This window comes from Mus pahari, chromosome 11, assembly GCF_900095145.1.
Source record: "Mus pahari chromosome 11, PAHARI_EIJ_v1.1, whole genome shotgun sequence".
Taxonomy (NCBI): Eukaryota; Metazoa; Chordata; class Mammalia; order Rodentia; family Muridae; genus Mus; species Mus pahari.
In genome coordinates, this window is record NC_034600.1 from 13,380,289 (window position 1) to 13,393,674 (window position 13,386).

The window sequence follows — 13,386 nt, forward strand, 5'->3', positions numbered from 1 at the left end:
AATTCTATTTTTAAAAAGTGCTATATTAGAGTGGTGCTTTAAAATGATGATTGAATTTTTGTGATTATTATTTGATACAGAAATTATGGTGTAATGAAATTATTTTCGGTAGTCTCTTCTTCTATTTTAAATAGTCATCAACCTCTGCAGTGGTATGTAATCTGGGACAAATTAACTTTAGAAATGTAATTATTATTATTGAAAGTCACACATATAAAAGCAATGGCTATTTCTGTGGTGTCTTGAGCATGAAGCAGTCAATAAGTTTGCCCGTATCCAAATAGCTGAAGAGAGGTCTCTAATCCCAGGCTCCAAAACACCAGAGGACTGTAGAAGATGACTGAATTCAATTCAATAACAACAAACTTTAGGTTCCAAAGAAACTCGGGACAAAATGCTAACGGTGGTGGTGGTGCCTATTAGCTAGCCAAAGTGCAGGCTGGTAGCCAAGCTCACTTAGTACCAGTACCAGTGGTTCCTTTCAGCTCTTCCCTGGGCCCTAAACCTCTTCAGCCTAGGACCTTCATTTCTCTTCCCCAGCTTCTGATTCCTTTAAAAACCCTGCCCTTTAGGCTGCCTGCTGTCTTGCTCCTCCAGGTTGGCTTGTTTCTGTCTTGGCCCCTTCTTTGCTTTTGCTCCTCTCTCTCTCTCTCTCTCTCTCTCTCTCTCTCTCTCCTCTCCCCCTCTCTCTTTTTCCTCTCTTTTCTCTTCTCTTCTTTCCCTCTGTCCTCTCTCTCCCTCTCCCTCTTTCTTTCTCCTCCCACTTCCCCCCCTCTCTCTTCCTTTATCCTCCTGTTCTCTCTCCCTCACTTCTCCCTCCCTTCATTTCTCCTTCTCTCCCTCCCCTTCTCACCTCCCCTTCACCCACGTTCAGTATAGACTCTTCCAGATGAATCTAGCTCCCTCATATCTACAATAAAAACGGTCTCCTCAACCATTCCTTGGAGTGGTCATGCCCCCATTTTTACTCACAAAACACAAGGGGTATGGTATAAGCTTTGATCTAGCCATCAGTTCTTTCTAATAAATGGATGGATAGTAAGTCTGTGGGGTAAAGGGCACCATTTCTGCTGTAAGCACACATCTCCTCACACTTTACTATGTATTATGTATTTAAATATAGCTGATAGTACCTTTTGGTATACTTTTTCTTGCATCGGAGCCTTTATTAAATATTTGAAATATTCTGTTTAAAATGCTCAGTATGGGCTGGAGAGATGGCTCAATGGTTAAGAGCACTGACTGCTCTTCCAGAGGTCCTGAGTTCAATTCCTAGCAACCACATGGTTGTTCACAACCACCTGTAATGGGATCAGTTGCCCTCTTCTGATGTGTTTGAACAGAGTGACAGTATACTCACATAAAATAAATAGATAAATCTTAAAGGAAATGCTCAATGTTTAGCTCAAGGAATGCCTTTTTCTTAAAACAATTTTAAAATTTAATTTTTAAAGGGAATGACTACTTTATATACTAGTTATATCTTGTCCTATAGAAAGAATTGTGGGCTTTTGTTCATTCTTCACATATTTATTGAGCACTTTGTTTTGTTCATTCTTCACATATTTATTGAGCACTTTGTTTTGTTCATTCTTCACATATTTATTGAGCACTTGTTAAGCAGACATTGTGATGGATATCATGAATGAAAGCTGATTAAATACCACCATGGCCTCAAGGAAACTCATATACTCATGGAGAACACAAAACAAATAAGACCTTTGACATGTCCTAAAAACCTGGGACTGGGATGAGTCAAGAAGGATAAGGGAGTGTATAGGGAGGGCATAGAGCATAGTTGTTATGGGCCAAAGGGGCTTTTGTAGAGAAGAGAAAGGGAAACTGAACCCTGAAACATGAGTGAAATTCAGAGGGATCTAGTGGAGAGAAAGAATTCCTCCTGGAACATAGGCAGCAAGCATACTGTTTTGAAGGGAGAGGGAAGGGATTGAACATGTTCTGCCACCAAGCTATAGGGCCTAGCTCAGCAGTCTCCCTCTTAAACTGAGAAGACTTCTCAGGAAAGAAGTGCTGAAGCTGAGTCTGCATGTGGAGATGCACGAGACATTCTCATTGTCGACAGCTTGGATGTTAGTGGGCTGTCACTCACATTTAATAGAAGGAGTACAAACCTACTGACATAACTTTGTTCTAATAGTTCCATCCATTAATAAACTGAACAAAAGAAAAGTTGGGGCTAACATGGTTGTTAACAGGAGCTTGAGGATGCAAGTAGCAACAGAAAAATAGCAGTTAAATTGAGTAAGTAGGAAAGATTCCAGAAGTAAGGAATAGTCTTCATACCGTAATACTGGTGTGAGGTATTTCAGGACTAGTCCCTTCCAGCCTTGATCGCTGTAACCCTCGATATCAGTTTTACCTTTGCCTGCTCCTTATTATGGTTTATTCTTGAGACCAACAGCACTATAACATCCCATTTTGTCTAGTCAGTTTCTATTGTTTCTCAGTCTTTTTAAAATTTTTTTCTTTATTTTAATTTCGGTTATTTATTACAAATGATTCGTGTGTGTGTGTACATGTATGTAGTCATGAGAACAACTTTTGATAGTTGATCTTTTTTTTCTTCCACCATATGGATCCCAGTAATCAAACTCAGGACATCAGACTTCCTTGGCTCTAGATTTTATTTTACGTTTTACTTGACAAAATTGAATACCTTTATTTATAGGATATAATATGATGTTTTAGTACATATTTATATTGTGGAATGATTAAACTCAAGATAATTTAAACATTAATTATCTCTAATCACTTTTTTTTGTCCTGAGAACTTTTAAAATATAATCTTTAAACAACTTTGAGATATCCAATAGTGCAATCATTACAATGACTATTCTGTATACAGATCGCTAATGAAAAATTTTCCTGCTGAGCAGAAACTTTGCATTGCTTCATTGATGTCTACCCCATTCTAATGTACATCTGACTACAAGGCCCCAGTAACATCAACCTGTTCTCTATTTCTTTCAGTTTGACTTTTGAAGACTCTACATATGTGTGAGACAATGTGAATCTGTATTCATCAGGAGTGGGTGAGATCCTCTGTCACAGTAGAGCCAGTTTATTTCATCAACCTGATCAGCATAGTGGAGGATATATCCTATCCTCTCCAGGGTCAAAGGCATTTCCTACATACCGTTGCCTGACGAGTGAAGTAGTTCTGTCAGAGAGTGGGATGAGCTTGGAAAGGCAGCACTGATATCTGGGGAAAATCATAGTTCTACTGGGACAGATGGAGGGACGAGAATACTGAGTAGGCAGACAACAGTGTGCCCAGCCAACTTGTTCCCTTCTTCCTGTTTGTTTGTTTTGAATGGAAAATGGTATCTTGAGCAGGAGGAAGAATGCTTAAACCGCTGAGGCATACAGGGCCTGATCTTAGTGGTCTCTAACCCTTTGAACTGAGTGGATTGGTACTTAGGGGGAGACAGTGTCAGTGTTGAGCTGTGGAGACCATTGCTTCATAATTCCCTCTTTCCTTCCTGAACTGTAGTTATAGATTTCTGCACTCATTCCTGTGGCTTGCATGTACCATAGAGTAGAAAGGAGTTGTAGGCATTTATTTTGCTGTAAAAAGTATTTTTAGGTGTTTGTGGGCTGTGTATCAATTACTGTATAACATAGAATTAGGAAGGAATGTGAAGAATATATTTAGCAACTGCTGATAATATTTTAAGAACATTTGATTCTGACACATGGTATATAATTTATAGAGATGCAGGTTACATCATCAAAAGGTTATATACTGGGAAACCCACAAAAAAATCTGTAACTAAAATACTTTCTTGAAACACAGACTGAGGAATGTTTCCTCACAGAAGGAAAAGAAAAATGTGCTGCGTATGATTGCTCAGGTTTTTCTTTTCCTGACTGTTTATCCTCCTTTGTACTTTCTACCAAGCACAGTTGGAGGCTTTTGATGGGCAGCTGACCGAACCAGAAGAGATGGGTGTCAATTGGATGCTTGACCCTTATTTTTTATTCAGAATCATTCTTTCCCTCTGGCCTCATAAGGTGGAGTGATATCTTGCCAGAGGCTGGACAAAGATGAACATATCCACATATGGAAACGGCAGTATTCAACTGTATAAACAAATGCTAAAGATTTTTCTTGGAAGTTTGTTCAGGTCAACCATTCATGGGCACAGGGAGAATAATAATAATACTAAAAATAGTAGAAAACATTAATTTTTCACTTAGCATTTGCACACCGTTGTATTTTTCAGAATGTTTTGTGTACATTATCTTCTGTGGTTGAGTAAGTCTACTATGGATGAAGACTGGTAATATAATTTTCACTGATTAGGAAATCAAGATAGGATAAAGCTAAATGAAAACTAGGTTCAGACAATCAAAAAGTTTTCTTCTTTTCTTTGTGTGGTTTCTAGTAAAATAAAAACGTTTCTCTCCTCTTCCCTTCTCTCAAAGAAGGAAAAGAAAAGAAAGACTGAGTGGAAACAAACCCGAGAAAGTCTGCTTGCTACACTAAACACACATTCTCGGTTTCTGAAGAACACAGAATCACAGGGTCGGATTGTCCTGCAGGTGGTGGCTGGCCACAAGCGATGAGCAATGGCAAATGTCCTAAAGGACCCTGGAGATGTTTCCAGCTTTCATCTTTTGCTTCCTCCTCAGGTGGCGACTCACACACCGGCCAGTCCTCCTAGGTATATTTCCTAACCTAACCTAATCTCACACCTTGCCTGAGAGGTTTCCATCTCGCTGTCGCGTGTTCTCCAGCAAGGGGGTACCACTGTGAGATTGCGCATGCTCAGTGGGCTCAGTCACATCGGTTGAGAATTCCTTTAGGAAAATACAACTAGGGAAAAGAAGGTTTCTGGGAGTCTTTGACATTATGTGTGTTACTTCATGGTTACTCCATTCCTAGATTGCCCCCAGACATAATCTTAAAAATTTGGCACATAGTTGTCCACAAGTAAACAGCATAAAGAACTCCTAAACTTGCTGTTAGAAGGAATGTGCTGTATGATTTTGTGTGTCCTGAATATAAAATAGAAATCTGAGTATAATATACCTTTGACAGCTGCTGAGAAACAATGTAATTTGTCTGCAACTAAAGCAGCAGAAAATAAAAGCAAAAAAAAAAAAAAATTAAAAAAATAAGTAAAAAGTAAAAAGAGGCTCATGAAGATGAAGAGCCTCAGGCAATACGCTTAAGCCATCTCTGATCTGGATGTTTGAGAGAACTTTGGTAACACCTTTCTTGCTCTTGTTGGTGATAAGAAAGCCGCAATTCCGCTTAAATTCGAAGGACAATGGAGACTGGCAGGGTGAGGGAGCAGCTCATCATCTTAATCGCAGACACAGAGGCTGTGTCTCTCAGTAGCAATGCACTGTATCCTTGCCCCAAACAATCTTTTTCTAGCTCTGTATAAATTACCTACCTGGCAAAATGAAGACTAAAGCTGCGAGCAAAAATACTCTTCTGTGGGTGTGATTGTATTCCTGGCCAAGCGGAGTTTGGACTTCTTCCACGAGCAGGGATGCCTGGTGGTAGTACTAACTTTAACACCCAGAGCTGTCAACAAACAGAAGGCGCCTGGCTGAGCAGGATCAGGAAAGGAGTGGGGAGATGGGAAAAACAGGCAGGGACTTCAAAGGACTCAACCCCAACCCCCCAAAGGGAACCAACCTGGGAGAGAAACTGTTCTCAGGGCTGGGCTCCTTTGTCTCCTTTTCTCCAAGGACTCCATTCTGTCCGGTTTCTTCTGGCTTATCTGGAAGCACCAAGCATGAGGACATGCAGATTTTAGTTAGGAGGCTGGAATCACCGCTGGCACTCCTTCCTCCTATCGGGGTCATTGAGCACTTCCTAAAGTTGTCTTTCTCACAGTAGCTCTAATCACAATGGTTCTTGCTGTTGTGAACTGAAACTTTGCTCAAAGGAAAAAAATAAAACACGAAAAACTAGACATAATTGAATATTTCACAAAGTGGACTAGAACTTTACAATTGTGAAGAGTTGGAATGGTGCAGATTAAGTGCCAACGTCATCTTGGATTCTGCATAGTCCCCTTAGTAGCTATTTATTACCCACCTCTGTATCTAACATAGCATCCTCTCAACTATCAGTTAAAACCTTCTTAAATTTATCTATTTAGCAGACCACTAACTTCCCTCTTTCCCAAAGCGAAGCACATCATTTGGTAGCATCAGAAACCTGCAGTAGAGACTTTTTCACCCTGCTATAACCCAGCCATATGCTCTCCTTACCAGTGTATTTGGTAAACACTCTGATTTATGGCTTTCTTTTGTCCTATGACCATAAAAAGTTCATGTGTCTTTCACATTAGAGCATGCCATTCAGGATAACCTGAGGCTGTGGTCACTAATACTTAGCACAGGAATTAAGGCCAACACTGACAAGTGTGAATAAAAAAATATCCTGCATGGCAAAATGAAACAGTCATTGAAGAGAAGTGGAAGCCCCCAGAATGGGAGAGATATTGCCTAGCTATACAATTTATAGAGGATTAGCATCCAGATATAGAAAGAATTCGAAAAATGAAGTCACAAAAACAATTTACTGGGCTATGGATATGAAGAGAACTCTCAAAATAAGAAATAAAGATATCTAACAAAATATTGCTGAAGTGTTCATTATCCTTTTCTATTACAGAAATGCAAATTAAAGTTACTTTCACATTTCATCTTACCACAAACAGAATAAGGAAGTTCAGGAAAACAAACTGATGGCATTGCAAGCTGGTATAGTTGCTCTGGACATCAGTGTGGAGAAGTATCAAAAAGCTTAAAAAGTTCTCCATATGACCCAACTATACCATTCCTTGTGATCTGCCTACAGTCCTCAACATCCTACTCCACTGTATATGAGCCACCAAATGACCAGAATGACAAGATATCTTGAAAGGTGCAATAAAGGCATATTTATTCTGGGGATAACCACCAACCATACAATTGGTCTTAAGGCCCATTAAATAAGAAGGATTTCATACCTGGTTCTGTAAACCTAGCCTAGTACCCATAGCTATTAAAGCCATAGATGCTAGAGGAGAAAAATCTTACTGCAATTTTCCTACACAGGTATAATTTCTCACTGCATTCTAAACATTTTCCTATACCCACTGGTAAGTATAGCTCTCAACCATCATTAAAGAACTTTTCTGCCTCAGGGAGAAACTATCACAGGACAACCAACCAGGCAAAATGCAGGGAACAACTCACTGCAGCATTACCAGCACCAACTAGTACATCTACAACACAACCCCTAAAGCTAAGGGAACACTGAGGAAGAGGAGCGATGGAAGGATTACAAAAGCCAGGGGACTGGGAAGTCTGATGCAAGATTGTGTCTTTTATACACAGTGTGATAGCGAAGCTGCACACATGAAATATCAACAGTATGGCTGCCTTAGCAAGACATGAACAGAGAGAGCAGCAGTTGACCTGTCAGCGTAGACGAGGGCGATCTCATAAGGCCCTGATCCTGAACAGGAGCAATAGGCAAGTAATGGCTGTGGAGAGGGAGAGTGAATCTTCTCTATGCATGAACACCTTGATAGGTTAACCAAAACAAGGGGTTAGACATAAGCATGTGTTCACACAAGTAACGTAAAAGGGACTAAGCAAGTTGAATTCATACATTTACTTGTATTTACATAGTGACAATAATAATTAAAGAATAAGATGCCACAAATTTAAGAGGGATTCGGAAGTATGGGAAGATGGAGGGTGAAAATAATGTAAATACAATAGTCATATATGAAATTTTCAAAACATTCAACATCTCATGAAAAAAGAAAATATAAAATATTAATAAAACACCGTGCTCTAATATAATCCTCAAAACAAATGAATTATTTCCTAATAAGTGATGGCTTTCTTGGTCTATTCACATAACATTTTTGTTTAGATTTAAAGATCATAGTTATTTAATTCACTTTCAAATTAGGTTTTCATAAATATAGATCACTAATAAAGTGTACTTTAGATATCGTCATGGTAGACCATTTGTGTGGGTTTAGGTCAACTAATTTTAATCTACTGGGGTATATTTATAAATGGAGATGCAATTAGTTTTAATCCTTATGTAAGCGTCTTGTTTGCTAATGTGAAAACTTAGGCATATGTCTAATTAACAAACAGCAGTTTTTCCTCTTAACACTCAGCTATTGACCAGATGAATAGATGAAGAACTTCAGAATTGCAAAAGAAAATACAGAAAACCCAAGGCGATATGGTCATTGTATTGAAGATATTAGAAACTAGGGCTGTTTGCTTGGTCTACAGTGTTGGGTATTGTGTTGCATGTAGTTTTTTCTTTTTATTATTAGGTATTTTCTTCATTTACATTTCAAATGCTATCCCCCAAGCTTCCTATACCCTCCCCCCCACCCTGCTCCCCAACCCACCCACTCCAGCTTCCTGGCCCTGGCAATCCCCTGTACTGGGGCATATGATCTTCGCAATACCAAAGGCCTCTCCTCCCATTGATGGCTGACTGGGTCATCTTCTGCTACATATGCAACTAGAGACACAGCTCTGGAGGGGTACTGGTTAGTTCATATTGTTGTCCCTCCTATAGGGTTGCAGACCCCTTTAGCCCCTTGGGTACTTTCTCTAGCTCCTTCATTATATGCCCTGTGTTCTATCCAATAATGACTGTGAGCATCCACTTCTGTATTTGTCAGGCATTGTCATAGCCTCACAAGAGATAGCTATATCAGGGAAATCTTTCTCGAATATGCAATAGTGTCTGGGTTTGGTGGTTGTATGAAACTCAAGAAGAAGGAAGACCAAAGTGTGGATACTTTGCTCCTTCTTAGAATGGGGAACAAAATATACCATGGAAGAAGTTACAGAGACAAAGTTCAGAGCTGAGATGGAAGGAAGGACCATCCAGAGACTGCCCCACCCGGGGATCCATCCCATATAGTTTTAAAAAATGCTACCCCCTTTACCTGGGAAAGCTACTGCAAGATCAGCCCCTCCTGGCTCCCTTTTGTTCCACCTGGCTTAGCTCTGGGATTGACTCCCACCAGCCCTAACTGAAGACCCTTGAATCTACAGATAAAAGCCACACACCCAGCCTGTCACTTTACAGCTTGCCTTCCATGGCACAATTGCTGGGTGCAGATACCTCCTGCCCGGAAAGGTGTGCCCTTATCAATATATTATCTCCTTCTCTCCTTCTGCCCTAAACTTAATGGTAGTTCCAAACATCCTTGACCACCCACCGCAGGCCCTAGCTCTCCCCAAGGCCTTCTGTGATTGCTGTGTTCTTCTTCCTCCAAAGCATGAGAGAAAGGCCTCTCTCTTTTCTTTCATCTGTCTTTTCCTCCACGAACCCAGAAGTCCCACCTGTACCCTCCACCCAGCAATTGGCCCCGGCCTTCTTTATTGACAAATCAAGAGCCAATTGGGGAATGACGTTAACCACTGAACCTCCCCTTACAGTTGTTGGTCTTCATCAATCTTAGACCTGTCCTAGAGAGCTGGGCAGCATCGTTTAACCATCTTATTATCTGCAAGCCTTTCAGCTGTCTCTCACATGTCCATATTGGCTCAAGGGACATAACACTCAAGATGAGGGTAGAAACCTCGATTCTCCCTGCTCCCTTCAAGTCTAATTCCACATGGCCATCAACAGTCACTCAAAACCTCAGGACCTGCAACTCCTGATCTGAGAAATAGGGATGATTAAGGTCCACTCAACTGATAGACTGTGGACAGTACGAGTGGATGCTGTGAATTTCACTAGGTTCTGTGTTAGAATTCCAGAGAAACACAGCAGTAGCTTAAGTAGCTATTTTCCTGAGTTATAATCACTTGTGTAGAAACATGTCATTCACTGCAGTTCAATTCCATTTCTTCCTTTTAAGACATACCAATTGTCCATTTCAAACACGATTCTATCTTGATAACTCAGTGGCTAGCTATAAAAAAAATACCAAATAACACAATGTGTGAGAGAGGCTGTGGACCTGCCTTGTGTGGTTGGCGACCACCTCTGTCATTTTCCAGGTTGTTAGCATCATACAAATGGCTGGTTCCTCTATAGCTTGGTCTCCACAACTCTTTAGGTGGCTGGTATCAGGAAGATTTAGGCAGCTTCTGGGGAAATCTCACATCATGACTGTTGGCCATTACTGTGTGAGTTCACTGCATCCCTCTCCCTTTAGGCTAAATACGTCATCCTTTTTTATCCCTTTATTTTTTATTTGGCAAGGTCACGATAAGGGGGACATGTTTCATTTCTATGAATTTAATGCAAATGAAGCAACAACTGTAGGGACTAGACCTCGCTGTTAACCTCTCCTTTCTCTCCAGAACACTACAAGGGATTTCTAGTATATTTTAAAAATTAGTAAGACTCAGAAGCAATTTATAGTGCACACCAATTATTGCACATCTTGGTGAAGTTCCTTTTTTTTTTTTTTTTAATAGTCCTCTATTAAGAGAAAAGCCAAATTTATATTTTGTTTATAGTTTGCTACAGTGGCTTCAGTGTAGAACATTTTCATATTAAAGCTGACAGATTCTGGGAGGAACAATTACTTCAGTACAGCTAGGCTGTCTGGGCAACAGCCTATCAGGTGATTTTGCATAGAAGCATGTCAGATCCCAGATTATGTTGAGTACTTGTCCAGAACATAACAGCTTATGTTGAGTACTTGTCTACAACGTGGGGTGAAAGGTTTCATTTCCTCACAATCCACAAACTCAGCGAAATACAAGCTGGGAAAGAAAGGCATGGCTGACAGTCACAGGGAGGCAGGTCTGGGGCTGAAGTGAGGGTGAGATTTACTAGGAGAGGCAGAACTCTAGGAATAGTGTGCGTTTAACCTTGTAGAGGAAGGAGCCCGAGCCTTGGGGGTTCTGTGGGTGTGTCTGAGACCATGCAGGGGGCAGAGCATCACTTTTTAGTGGCGTCAGAGCTTCATAGGAATAAAAGAAGTCCAGTCACAATGTGGTGTTATAAAAAAATGTATGTATTTGATCTTTGTCCTGATTGCCGTCACGATTTCCCTAAAGTAGTTGGATTCTCTTGATTAGTAAGATTGTCTTTTGTAGCCAATGAGATTATAGGTAGCCAGCAGAAAGACCAAGACATAATTAGTAGTGTGGAACTTTTAGCTCCAGCCACTAGTCAATCTTTGGGGAAGGGACAGGAGCTGGTGTGTGAACTGATTGTTGTGGACAGGGATTAGCCGGCCACGCTTACCTAATGAGACCACCACTGTATAATTTTGCAGATAGCACTGGAGAGCTTCTGCTGCAAACACTTAAAAACGCTGTGGGTGGGCTGCTCCGAACGGGCGCAGAAGGGCTGTGTGGTCCTCGACCCTCACTCCTTGTTCCACAGATCCTTTCCATTCCGCTCTTCTGAAGTCATATCCTTTACAATGAAGCAACATATCTGAGCAAAAGATTCTTTTTCAAGTTCTGTGAGCACCCCTAGCACATTAATAAAACTGACATGCGGTTGTGGGAGCGCAGTGTTGTTATATTGTGGGCCACATTAATCACACTGTATGCCTTCACCTGTGAGATCTATGCTAAAATGGGTAGCTTGGGAGAGAGAGACCATCTAGTTGGTGTCTTGACAGTCGCATTTTAGTTTGTGTGAGGAAAAGCTCCATGTGTTTGGTTCAGAAGAGTAAGTAAAAAAGTAGAGCCGCCGGCACAGTCACAACAGAAGGCAGATCCCTCCAACGCAGGGAAGTCTATGCACTGGAATGTCTCTGGCCCTACCCAAATTCCTGCCTGAATACATTCACCAATGTAAAAACATTCCCGAGTGTGGCCTTTGGGAGCTGAGTGAGTCAAATTTCACAAGTGAGATTAAGTCCCCTTACACAAACGTTTGGAGTGGAGAGTGCTCCTCTGCCCTCCGGTTTTGTCCACTCCAGGGCACTCCTGAAATTCAAGACTATATCTTCAGGAGGAGAGCAGTCTTGCCTGAAGAAGCAAGCTTGCCAGCATTCTTAGTTTAGTCTGCAGAAGTGTGAAGAACACATTCTGTATATAAATGCCAGGCTCTGGTACCCTGCTACTGCAGCACAGATAGACCAAGGACTGACTCATCTTCCTGCTTACCAGACTGTCTATATGAAGTGGGGCTCATACGTGAAAGAAACCCTCTTAACTGTAGACTGTAGTAATGGGCATCGAAGCAGACATAGTGTAAGATAAGAGTTTAAAAAATGGAAGAAAATTCCCTGGAAAATGTGTTTTCAGCATAATAAAAACAAAAACAAAGCAACAAATAGAGGAGTAAAATCAAAACAACAACACACATGCACAGAGGTCTTTACAGGAAAAACGAAAACAACAACAACACACGCACAGAGGTCTTTATAGGAAAAACAAAAACAACAACACACGCACAGAGGTCTTTATAGGAAAAACAAAAACAACAATACCATGCACAGAGGTCTTTATAGGAAACAACACACACACACAGAGGTCTTTATAGGAAGCTTTTCTCCTTCCACCACTCTCTCTCCAGAGTTAAAGAAGGAAATAAAGAGGAAAACATATTTTTTATTTTATATATATTTTTATTTTTAGGCAGTCTCATGAAGCTGACTTCAAATAGGCTATGTGGTCCAAGGGTGTTCATGAACTGCCGATCCTCTTGTCTTCACTTCTCCAGTGTTACGGATCATACGTGTGTATCACCACACCGTTCAGGAATGCAAAATTAAAGGTTTTTTTTTTTTTTAGCATAGGAGATACCAGATGCTGTGAAAACCTAGTAAAAAAATATCAGGAAGCAAATAAAAAAGAATAAAAGGGCAACTATTAGGAAATAGACTATGATACACTTAAGAAAATCAATCCAAATTATTTTAAAACATAAGGAAAGAAACCAATAAAACAAACTTCAAAGAATAAACTGAGATCATCTGGTTAAACAGGCAAAACCACCACTACCACTGACAAAAGCAGATCACACAAAACCCCCCCAAAAGAAAGTAATTGGTCAGGAAAAATTAAGTCCTGACGATGTACTTTTAAAACAGCAATGGTCAATGCCTATAAGGTATTGTGTAGCTTGGTACTCTTTCTTATTTTTCCAGTTTTTATTAGGCATTTACTTCATTTACATTTTAAATGCTATCCCCAAAGTCCCCTATGCCCTCTCTCCCCCGCTCCCCTACCCACTCACTCCCCCTTCTTGGCCCTGGTGTGCCCCACTGGGGCATATAAAGTTTGCAAGACCAAGGGGCCTCTCTTCCCAATGATGGCTGACTAGACCATCTTCTGCTACATATGCAGCTAGAGACACGAGCTCTGGTTAGTTCATATTGTTGTTCCACCTATAGGGTTGCAGACCTCTTCAGCTCCTTGGGTACTTTCTCTAGCTCCTCTATTGGG